At 48.2% G+C, this 12,286-nt stretch overlaps 1 protein-coding gene across 4 annotated transcripts in view; it reads left to right on the forward strand.

Annotated features, from left to right (window-relative positions):
* Positions 1-12,286, forward strand: part of OGDH (oxoglutarate dehydrogenase) — a 95,254-nt gene that overhangs the window by 21,471 nt on the left and 61,497 nt on the right. The window contains exons 1-2 of one of the 4 annotated variants that reach the window (XM_023226488.1): positions 1,326-1,332; positions 10,795-10,797. The exons of the other annotated variants lie outside the window; for them this stretch is intronic. The gene's annotated coding sequence lies outside the window, so the exon portion shown is untranslated. Of the gene's footprint in view, positions 1-1,325; positions 1,333-10,794; positions 10,798-12,286 lie in introns of those variants that run through there. 4 annotated transcript variants of the gene reach the window in all.

Genomic DNA, 12,286 nt, shown 5'->3' on the forward strand with positions numbered 1-12,286 from the left:
TTTGGAGGCGGAGTCTTGCTCTGTCACCCAGGCTGGAGTGCAGTGGCCGGATCTCAGCTCACTGCAAGCTCCGCCTCCCGGGCCCACGCCATTCTCCTGCCTCAGCCTCCGGAGTAGCTGGGACCACAGGCACCCGCCACCGCGCCCGGCTAATTTTTTTGTATTTTTAGTAGAGACGGGGTTTCACCGTGTTAGCCAGGATGGTCTCGATCTCCTGACTTTGTGATCCGCCCGCCTCAGCCTCCCAAAGTGCTGGGATTACAGGCCTGAGCCACCGCACCCGGCTAGTACTGGTATTTTCTATGAGTGAAACTAAGTGGAGGAAAAGCACAGATACACACACTGTCCCATTATGGGGTGATATCGGCCTTTTCAACTCTGCAGTGTTGAAACTGCCTTGGCCTCACTTTGACAAATAGGACTGTGGTACCCACGGTTCTGTCCTGGCTTGGGGCTCCTCCCTTGGCTGGAGCCCTGCTCCAAGTTACCCTCCTAGCTGCTGCATGTGCGGTGAAGGGGCTTCCCACAGTGGGTATGTGGAAGTATGACGTGCTCATAAGGAGATCTGATGTGTTCATGTGACAAGGAACAGCTGTGTTGAAAAATCTGCAGAACACTTTGGTGCCACTCAAGTTGTTTATTTCTGGGAGTAATTCACAAGGCATTTTAGGCAATGCCAGTTGGGTGGTTGGAATACATTTTGAGTATTTTAATGTTTTATGTAATTGATTTATGAATGACTTATCAGAAATACATGTAGTCATTCTTCGGTGTCTGTAGGGGATTGGTTCCAGGGCACACTGAGGATTCTAAAATCCAAGGATGCTCATGTCCCTTCTGTAAAATGAAATATAAACTATGCACGTTCTCCTGTGTACTTTAAATCATCTCTAGATTACTTGTAATACCTAATACAAGGTAAATGCTATGCAAATAGTTGTTATACTTCATTGTTGTGGCAGCAGTCCCCAACTCTTGGCACTAGGGACCAGTTTCATGGAAGACGGTTTTTCCATGGGCTGAGGGATCGGGGAGGATGGTTTCGCAGTGAAACTGTTCCACCTCACATCATCAGGCATTAGTTAGATTCTCATAAGGAGTGAACCTAGATCCCTTGCATGCGCAGCTCACAATCCTGTTGGCTGTCCTGTGAGAATCTAATACCCCCGCTGATGTGACAGGAGGCGGAGGTCAGGTGGTAATGCTCCCTTGCTGCTCACTTCCTGCTGTGCAACCCGGTTCCAAACAGGCCAATGACTAGTACTGGTCCATGGCCCAGGGGTTGGGGATCCCTGGTTTAGAGAATAATAACAGGAAAAAAAAAGTGTACATGTTCAGTACAGACGGTTTTTTTCCAACTGTTTTCAATCCACGTTTGGTTGAATCCATGGATGCAGAACCCACAGATATGGAGGGCTGACTGTATACATAAACTGCATGGTCTACGTAAATGGGGTTTCAGCGACGAGCTTTGAAGTTGTCCCTTGATGATTTTTTGTTTTTGAAGATTCAGGAGGTACATGTGTGGGTTTGTAACATGGGTAGGTTAAGTAATGGTGGGAATGGGCTTCTAGTATACCCATCACCCAGATGATGAACATTGTACCCAATAGGTAATTTTTCAACCCTCATTCTTCTCCCACCCTCCCCCCGCCACTTGCTAATCTTTAACTTCACGTGTTAAGAGCAATCTCAGCACTTGTGGCTTTTTATGTTAAATCAGCTAAACTGACTGAGTGCGCCTTCTCCAACTTTAGCACAGTATTTCACTCTTAAGCAGTTTGCATTTATGGTTTATTTAGGGTGATAAAATTATAACCTCTTTGAAACAACAGGAAGCATGAAGCAGCACCCTCTCTTGTGTGGTAGTTTGCAGCTCATGACAGCTGTGTTCGAAGACTGTGCTGAGTGGCGGCTGCAAGAGGAAAAGCAGTCTTGCCCTGTCATCCTAGCAGGATGATTAAATAAGTTTGAACAACGGTTAAAATTCTACCTCTCTCTTCTCTCTCTGTCCCCCCGCCGCCACCCCCTTCTCTCTTTCCTTTGTCTCCTTTCTCTCTCTCCCCAGCGGCCCTTAAAAATGAAAAAAATTTAAAAAATTAAAAACAGTTAAAATTTTTTTTTTTTTTTTTTTTTTGAGACGGAGTCTCGCTCTGTCACCTAGGCTGGAGTGCTGTGGGCCGGATCTCAGCTCACTGCAAGCTCCACCTCCCGGGTTCACGCCATTCTCCTGCCTCAGCCTCCCGGGTAGCTGGGACTACAGGCACCGCCACGTCGCCCGGCTAGTTTTTTTTGTAGTTTTTAGTAGAGACGGGGTTTCACCATGTTAGCCAGGATGCTCGATCTCCTGACCTCATGATCTGCCCGTCTTGGCCTCCCAAAGTGCTGGGATTACAGGCTTGAGCTACCACGCCCGGCCTAAAAACAGTTAAAATTCTAATAGAACCTACTGAGCTTCTGAAGGGAAGTACATTATGCTGTGCTGTGAAGGAGCCCAACAGGGGCTCACAGTCACTCAGCAGGGGCATGGATGCAGACTTCAGGGCCAGGAGCCAGATGCAGCAAGAAAAGAGCAAAAGTTTGGGTTGTGAAGTAAATGGAGAGGTTCCAAGATCAAACCAAGAGGTGTTTGTTATGTGCTGTGGGAGCGTGGACCCTTCAGCAGGTAGAAGGAGAGCAAGTTTGAGGATGTGGTACAGGAGGAGTTGGGATCCCCAAGAGCAGGAGGGACTGAGGCCAGGACAGCAGGCATACGAGGTCACTGAGGCTGGTGGGAGGAGAGAGGCTACTCCAAATGAGGATCACTGCATCTTTTGGAGCTTTTCTTTTTGAGATAGGGTCTCCATTACCCATGCTGGAGTGCAGTGGCACCATGATAGCAGCCTCAAACTTCTGGGCTCAAGTGATCCACTCCCCCACCACTCCTCCATGCCTCAGCTTCCTGAATAGCTGGGACTACAGGTGCACACCACCATGCCTGACTAATATTTTAACTTTTTTGTAGAGACAGGGTCTTGTTTTTTTGTCCAGGCTGATCTCAAACTCCTGGCTTCAAGCTGTCCTCCTGCCTTGGCCTCCCAAAGTGCCAGGATTAAAAGCGTGAACCACTGTGCCTGGTGGATGTTTTTTTGTTTCTTTGAGACAGATTCTCACTCTGTTGCCCAGGCTAGAGTACAATGGCACAATCTTGGCTCACTGCAACCTCCGCCTCCCAGGTTCAAGTGATTATCCTGCCTCAGCCTCCCGAGTAGCTGGGACCACAGGAGTGTGCCACCGCACCCGGCTAATTTTTTGTATTTTTAATAGAGATGGGATTTTGCCATGTTAGCCAGGATGGTCTCAATCTCCTGACCTCATGATCTGCCTGGTGGATGTTTTTAATGATTATCCTTTTGTACTGTACTTAAAGCAAAAAAAAAAAAAAAATTTTTTTTGTTTAATGTCAGAAATTAAAGGAAAGGGGAGAGAGATCAAAAATACCTTAATGGGGCCAAGCACAGTGACTCACGCCTGTAATCCCAGCACTTTGGGAGGCCAAGGCAGGCAGATCACGAGGTCAGGAGATCGAGACCATCCTGGCTAAGACGGTGAAACTCCGTCTCTACTAAAAATACAAAAAATAAGCTGGGTGTGGTAACACACGCCTGTAGTCCCAGCTACTTGGGAGGCTGAGGCAGGAGAATGGCGTGAACCCGGGAGGCATAGCTTGTAGTGAGCGAAGATTGAGCACTCCAGCGTGGGTGACAGAGCGAGACTCCATGTCAAAAAAAAAAACAAAAAACAAAAGAAAACCTTAATGGGAAAGTAGACTCCAAGAGTAAAAAGGAGCAAATTGTTCCAGTGAGTTCCATTCTGTAGCACGGGTGTCCACAGGTGCTTGCCTTTGAGGAAATGAAAGAGCCATACTTTGTAAGTCAGAGGCAGCTCAGCTTCCCCGCACAGTCTGAAGCTGGGTGGCAGTGAGAAATTACTAAAAGGTTAGTGCCAGTTTTTCAGATGAAGTCATGTTATTAAAAAATAGTCTGTTTAGTCTCTAGGTTACTGTTCTCTGGCTCCCCTCCCCATCCAAGACTCCCTTGGAGGGAGGTTTGAGGGCTTTGAGATTCTCATATCTCTTCACGTCCATGAATGGATCGTGAGGTGAGGAGATAGCTTTTAGAACCCTCTCTTTGAGTGGTCAGTCACGTGGTATTCGGTCTGAAACCCTGTAGCAGGTGCTTTGCATAGCTGAACGGGGGTTCCCCCAAATAGGGTTGCATAATTATTGAGGACAGATGAGGCAGGCCTCAACCAGATGACCACAGGTGACCCCAGATTGTGGGTCTTCCCCACCTCCCTTGAGAGTTGCAATTGTGAGAGCTGATAACATGTGCCATTGTGTGCAGATCTGGGTAGTTTTAAGTGTTCTCATTTCCTGAGGGATGTCAGAAAGACTGTGAGAAAGTGATCACAGTATCTTGGATGTCATCTTTTCATGCAGTGAAAAGTCTGGTTTCCATGAATGTTTGTATAACAAACCACCCCAAAACTTGGCACCAGTGTAGCATGTCTCATGACTCTGTGGGTTGGCTAGGTTTCCCCACTCCTCCCACTGCCAGCTCCCTTGGAGCTGAGGTTCCTACCAGGCTAGAAGTTATGAAGGCCTCTGATGTGTCTGGCAGTTTGTGCTGGCTGTTCACTGGGCCCTGCCATCCTCCAGTAGACCAGAGCAATTCCTGCACAAAAAGTCCTAGAGTAGCTCCAGACAGGGAAAGGAAAGGCTGTGGGGCCTTTGAGGCCTAGGTCCAGACCATACACTGCTACTGCCTACCCCATTACCTAGGTTAGAGCAAGTCACAGACAGCCCTTAGGGACATCCGTCTGGGGAGAGGAGAAGGCATGGCCACTGGACAGCCCTCCACAGCCCTTTTCATAATGACCCTGATAGAGCAGCCACCTTTAGTCTAGTGCAGAGTCCCAGCAAATATTCTGATATCAGTAGATTCCATACGGCAGAGCTGAAGGAGCTGTTCTTTGTTAATCTTGGAAGTTTATTGATGTTTTATTTACACCTGTACAGAGAGAAGATAAGAGAGATTGTTCAGAAATACTCTGTCACCTTTAATGACTAAGCATTGCTATAATGGAGCATGTGGTTTCCTTAATTGAAGAATACCTAAATAGAAGCCCATTCTTAACTGGCTTCAGTATCAACAGTCTGTAGTGGCAGGTCAGCAGGCCTGGATTGCAGTGCCCTACCTTGTTTTTGCTTCATAGGCAGAATGGTGGTAGGTGGTACTCTGGCCTAGTCAAGGTCTGAGCAAGGCCTGCATTGATGGAAGGTGCAGAGTCCAGCTCTACCATCTGCACATTGTCTTTGGAGACTTGTGCTTAGCCCAACAGCAGAAATCATTTGCTGAAGGCTCGGAGGTGGGCATTCCATCCGCAGGTCTCCCCAATAGGGAGTACCCTGTTTGGACGTTCAGGGCGGTGACACATATGGGTTTTAAATCTTATTCAGGAAAGGCTCTGGCCCACAGATTTAGGGCCATTTCCTGGGCAGCATTGGAAGGAGTGGCAGAGGTCATGCCGGCCTGCCCTGTCTTGTGTGCAGGAAAGGAATGAGTTGTTGGTTTATACGCTGAGGCCGGGATGGGAGGCCTGCCCCTTACAGCAGCACTGGGTGAACTCCAGGCAGGCTGGTCACATGGTGCCCAGCAGCTGACTTTTTATCAGCTTGGCTAGATTAGAATGAGCTGAAAGGAGAGCCATACGCCCGTGTTCCTTGGTTACGTGGTGCCCTGTGGTTCATATTTATAGCAATTAAAAAGCATAGTGTCAGAACTTAATAAGTGAGGTTGTGTGGATAGTGCTGGGCCTCATCAACTTATCATCTAAGTGATGGCCTTTGAGCCTGGGTGTGGCTCCATGCAGCAAGGAGACCAGAGCCTGCCCCACTCGTGCCCTGCATTATTTAGACGAGGTGGCAGTAACGTGGTGACCAAGGTTAGCTGTGTGTTTGGGCAGGACTTGTTCTGTGGCTGAGGTGGAGTAGGGAGGGCAGCTGTAGGAATGGCGTCTGTAGGGGCTATGGATAGATGAGAGGAAGTGGTCTCATCAGTCCAGAGCCACCCATAGTCATAGAGCTTGGGCTAAGTTGTAACACTCTCCTCATGTTCCCCATCAGCTTCTTGAACAAATGCAAGTATATGTGCAAGGACTCTATAAAAATTTTTTTTTTTGAGACGGAGTCTCACTGTCACCAGCCTGGACTCCCTGATTCAAGCTATTCTTCTGCCTTAGCCTCCCGAGTAACTGGGATTACACGCACGTGCCACTACGTCCAGCTAATTTTTGTATTTTTAGTAGAGACGGGGTTTCATCATGTTGGCCAGGATGATCTCAATCTCCTGACTTTGTGATCCTCCCGCCTCGGCCTCCCAGAGTGCTGGGATTACAGGCATGAGCCACCACACCCGGCTGAACTTTATAAATTTTAAAATGTATAAAGCTGTGCAAATGCAGGGCCATCATCTTAAATAGCCTGTGTTTGAGACTTGTGGACAAGAAAACAGGCCAGAGAACTGAAGCAACTTTCCGAATCCTCATGCAGCCCATAGGAGGCAGACCTAGGGCCTGGGGATCCAGGAGGTGGCCACAGTCAGTCCTGCTGGTCTATGAGTGGCACCGGGGGCTGTAGAGCACCATCCTGCTTGACGATGGGTGTCGACTACTGCTGGGGGAAGGGATGTCAGATGGTATCTTAGCCACCCTCAGAAATAGGAAGCCCTACCTATTGGAAACCTCACAACCAAGGATTTGCCGGGAGCTTGGCCCTCGAGACTCCCAACTGCTGACTCAGGAATGCAGAGTCTGCTGCGTGTAGCTGCTGATGTGTGGGAACAGACAAGTGCTCCTTGGTTAGCAGAGTGGCACCTGCTGAGATCAGCACCTCTGCTGCAGTGAGGGGCACCCCTGGACTCAGACTCTCCCAGGGTGGAACCCTGTACTTGTCAGGCTGTTCCCCCAAAAAGGAGGCTGAATACCATCGGAATTTAATTTGGTAAAGGTTGGGTAAGCAGCTGCCACATGCAGAGAGCATTGAGGTGTTTCCAGCCTTTCAAGAGCTTCCTTCGAAGAAAGAGCACTGGCCACTGTGAGGAAAGTGCATTGTGGTTGAATAGAATTCTGAGTTTGTGGGAGCTTGGGTAGCAGTGTCTTTGGACTTGGAAAGCAGAGCTTCATTTATTACAGCTAAGTGCCTTTAGTTACCCAAAATTAAATAGGAGGTCTGGTTTCATTTCATCCAGAATGTAAAAATTATTTACTGCTGAAATCTATCATGTTTAAGTCATCTCAGCAACAAGTTGATGATCAAACCCACTCATGGGAAGTTGGTGGTGGGTGGGGTGGGGGGTACACAAGCTCCCTGCCTGCGAACCACCCCTCCCTCCAATGCCATTTGGTGGCAAAGGTCAGCCACTACCCTGGTCAGGTGTTTGCTCCTCTTAGGGGTGGTTAGTGGTTTTCTCCTTAATCTCCCGTGTTCTTTTTCACTCACCTGCAGCCTGGTTCCAGCCTACCTGCCCAGCCTGGTTTCTTAACCATCTGTACACCCTGCACGTGGCAGTACCATGAGTCAGCACGTGGTGGACGGGCACTGGCTGGCCAGGTGCTCCTGCTGTCTGTTCTCTTTGGCCAAATGTCTTCTCTCTCCTCCTCAGTCTCCTCAGGCCTTACCCTGCCTTTTTTTTTTTTTTTTTTTTTTTTTTTTTTTGAGGCGGAGTCTCGCTCTGTCGCCCGGACTGGAGTGCAGTGGCCGGATCTCAGCTCACTGCAAGCTCTGCCTCCCGGGTTTATGCCATTCTTCTGCCTCAGCCTCCGGAGTAGCTGGGACTACAGGCGCCCGCCACCTCGCCCGGCTAGTTTTTGTATTTTTAGTAGAGACGGGGTTTCACCGTGTTAGCCAGGATGGTCTTGATCTCCTGACCTCGTGATCCGCCCGTGTCGGCCTCCCAAAGTGCTGGGATTACAGGCTTGAGCCACCGCGCCCGGCCTACCCTGCCTTTAGGGCTCAGACCATGGACCCCTCCTCAGAGCAGCCTTGCTTTCCTCTCCCACCCCACTTGTCTTACTCTTCGTTTCTCAGCACTTGGATCCATTCTTTGAATTTACACGTTTACTGGTTTTTCTTATTCTTATTGAGAGTAAGAAGCTCATTTTAGTCATCTTCCTGTTCACAAATCTTATAGTATGCCACATATAGTTAATAGATATTTGTTGAATTGAATGAGAATTATTGGATTTTTAGAAATAATGGCATTCATTGGCCCAGCATGGTGCCTCACACCTGTAATCCCAGCCCTTTTGGGAGGCTGAGGCGGGTGGATCACCTGAGGTCAGGAGTTCGAGACCAGCCTGTCCACCATGGTGAATCCCCGTCTCTACTAAAAATACAAAAATTAGCCAGACATGATGGCAGTGCCTGTAATCCCAGCTACTGGGGAGGCTGAGGCAGGAGAATCACTTGAAACTGGAATGGGGGTTGGGGGGTAGTTGCAGTGAGCCAAGATCACACCACTGCACTCCAGCCTGGGCGATAGAGCCAGACTCTGTCTCAAAAAAAAAAGTATTCATTTTTTGACATGGTACGTCCTTCACACATCTGACACTCTTAGGAAAATGTTTATGTGTGGTAAGAACTTCATCAGAATCCCATAGTCCCTTGTAGGGCTCAGAAGTTGGCCTTCTGGAAATGAGTAGTTTCCTTCACCGCTCCCCTGGCCCAGGACCCCTCCCTCACTCCTCTGGCTCACCTTTTCTGGCAGCTTCCTGCCCCTTGAATGTCATTTACAGCCTTGCCCACTTACCTTAACATTTTAACCTTTTTTCCCTTAGCAGTGACATTGTCATTGAATGGCCAGAGAATTAACTGTCTGTGACTGCATATTTGAGGCAAGGCAAGGGGACAGATATTTTCCTTACGTTATTAGTTGTGCAACAGAAGCCAATTAAGAGATTGGAGAGGTGAATAACACTAGTGATGGGTTGCAACTTGGGTGTGGAGCTGGGCACACCCACGTACGTCACTGTGACTCAGAAGTCCATGTCACTGCCCTGAGCCAAGTACTAAAGTAAGACCCAAATACCACACTTACTTCATAAAGAAGCCAAAGTCTGACTGCCTCCATTTCTCATGAGTGAAAAACTATTTCTGTTATAGGAAACTTTTGTCTTCAGTGTTTTTGATGGTAGCAGGCTATTAGATTGTGTATTCTTAAGTCTGATTTTCCCCATTACTGTGCTTTCTCCTTTTTACTTCTGCTTTGTCTCTTGGAATGTTTCTAGAAGTAGAAGTCGCTGCCCCTGCCCACATCAGACTGCAGTTCCGGGACATCCAGACAACAGCAAGGAATAATTAGGAATAAATTTGGCTGGAAGAAAGGGAAAATGCAGCTTAGGCAACTTAAACCAACAGGCTTATTTTTCTCACTCAGTTAGGAGAGCTGAGGTTGCCTGACTCAGCTCAGGTTCTCAGTGAGCCATCAGCCACAAGGTGCCGCCTTCCAGTGACTCGGCTTCTATCCCTTCCAGGTGTCTCTTCATGCTCCATGGGAATTAGATGGGACATGCTTTGGCTCTCACTTCCAGAAGCTTTCTCTTCGTTTCGAAGAGGCTTCCGTTTGCGCTGGCTGGTCAGTGACTCAGCCTAGTCTCGATTTATCCCCCCGGATGGGACAGACAGCAGGGGAGAGATCTCAGGTTGAGATGAGTATACAGTAAGGGCTGGAAGTATCAGAAGGGAAACCCTCTCCTAGATAGTGACAAAGCTAAGCGACTGTGTGAAGGGAGAGGACAAACATCCCATGGAAAGAAGGGTAGCTGCCAGGCCTGGGGGAAGGAAGGAGCATGGTGCCGGGGCATGGGAGCAGGTGGACAGGGAGGGCTCTGCAGGTCCCCTGGAACCTAAAGCCAGGGGTCATGGAAGGCAGATCCAGATTCAGGTGTTCAGAGGATGAGGCAGAGGTGGGTAGTTTAAGGAGCTGGAGAAGAGGTATCTCCTTGGGGAGTGGAAGATATTGGAGAGATGCAGGGTTGCAGGACAACAGGGAAGTGGAAAGAGAGTGGAGGATGGACTGTGGCATCTGGCCCCCCGCCAGGAAGGAAGTGGCCCCACTGGTGACTCATACAGGGAGGGGTGGGGCCATTGGGTGGCTGGGAGCTCTGGTACTTGGGCAGGTCTGGCTTCCTGCTGCCACATCTGTTGGGAGGTGAAGCCTGTAGGCCAAAAAATGACCTTCATTTTCAAAGCCTTTTTGAATAAATAAACTTTTTTGAGGTTTAACTTACATACGTTAAAATTCACTTGTTTTAAGTGTTTAGTGCAGTAGGTTTTGCCAAATATATGCAGTCACTACACTCAATACAAAACATTCTATCACTCAAATTCAAAAACCTTTCAGTATACCTCTAGGTCTTGGTGCAAAGAGGGCTTGCTGTTGTTGGGTGTGCAGGCTCACCCAGTCCTGGAGACAGAATGCGCTCTTTGTCTGAAGGTGGGGCAGGGTGCTCCCCCAGTGGTGTGGGAACTGAGCCGACTGGAGAGTGAATGGGATACATGGTGTAAGATGAATAAGGGAAAGGCTGCAGAAGTTGCATCCCCAGCATTTTCCTTCCCGGGAATTCCCAGCAGCTCAGCAGTACCGGTATGAACCAGTTTTTTTCTGACCGCCTCCAGCATGCGCTGAATTTCCGTCTGTGCAGTTGTCCTCAGCCAATTGAAAATCACCTGGAGTTTTATTCCAAGCACAAAAGAAGGTCAGAGAGAGGAGGCCCGATGATCATGATCGCCCTCTTTCCAGGGCCTAGGCTGGAACGAGTCCTGCAGCCTTTGTGCTCTCAGGACCAGAGAGCTGACCTTGTGGAAATTCCTTTCATTTTTTATTGTTGAGCCCAGAAGCTCCCAGCTCTCTTTGGCAAGGTTAAGCTAGGATAAGAGGCACTATTACTAGAGTGACCAGAGTTCTTTATATAAGTGTTGCTCTGCTATTGCTCAGTTAACCTTATTAATACCCTGCGTGGTGACTGCTGTGTATAAATTCTGCCAGTGGGAATATGATTGACATTCCAGTTGTTCCAAGTAAGTTAGAAAAGCCCACAGAGAGCCTCAGTAAAAGTTAGCTATACTTATCACTGTTGCTGCTATTGTTTTTTTTTTTTTTTTTTACTGTTTTAATTGTTATTCAAAGCTAATTTTATTGAAAAGAAGTAAACTTGTGATTTTGCTATGACTTTTGGCTCTGGATTCAAAAGTGGATATTGTCCCCTAGGATAAAGGAGGCTGTTTGTACAGCTGGAGAGACTCTTGATCCAAGGTCTTGCTCTTGGGCGACTTGGGTGACTTTGCCCTGTGTTTCTGGACACTTAATGGGTTTTACGAAGTAGAAGAAAGACAGTATGTTTTAAGGGTTTAATAAAGTTTGGGTTGTGCTGCTCTCTCATACTTACTGGGATTGAGGATCATGCCCTATCCGTGAACCTTGTTGTGGCCCCAGGGAACTAAGTAAGTGTCCACAGTTAGACTTGGGGTGCGGGTCACATGGTGTGAGGATAGACATTCTAACACTGGAGCAAGTTTGGGGTAAAGAAAACTTTGGATTATGTTTTTTGTAGGTTTTTTTTTGGATGGATGGAGTCTCACTCTGTCACCAAGCTGGAGTGCAGTGGTGTGATCTCAGCTCACTGCAACCTCCGACTCCCTGGTTCAAGTGGTTGTCCTGCCTCAGCCTCCCGAGTAGCTGGGATTACAGGCACGCATCACCATGCCCAGCTAATTTTTGTATTTTTAGCATAGACAGGGTTTCATCATGTTGGCCAGGATGGTCTCGATCTCCTAACCTCGTGATCCATCCGCCTCGGCCTCCCAAAGTGCTGGGATTACAAGCGTGAGCCACCGCACCCGGCCTTTTTCTTTTTTTTTTCTTTTTTCTTTTTTTGGAAACAGGATCTCTCTCTGTTGCCCAGGCTGGAATACAATGGTGCAATCTCAGCTCACTGCAACCTCTGCCTCCCGGGTTCAAGTGATTCTCATGCCCCAGCCTTCCAAGTGGCTGGGACTGCTGGCCTGCGCCACCACGCCCAGCTAATTTTTTTTTTTTTTTTTTTTTTTTTTTTTTTTTTTTTTTTTTTTTTTGAGACGGAGTCTCGCTCTGTGGCCCAGGCTGGAGTGCAGTGGCCAGATCTCAGCTCACTACAAGCTCCGCCTCCTGGGTTTATGCCATTCTCCTGCCTCAGCCTCCCGAGTAGC

This window comes from Piliocolobus tephrosceles, chromosome 8 (genome assembly GCF_002776525.5).
Source record: "Piliocolobus tephrosceles isolate RC106 chromosome 8, ASM277652v3, whole genome shotgun sequence".
In the NCBI taxonomy this organism is placed as follows: Eukaryota; Metazoa; Chordata; class Mammalia; order Primates; family Cercopithecidae; genus Piliocolobus; species Piliocolobus tephrosceles.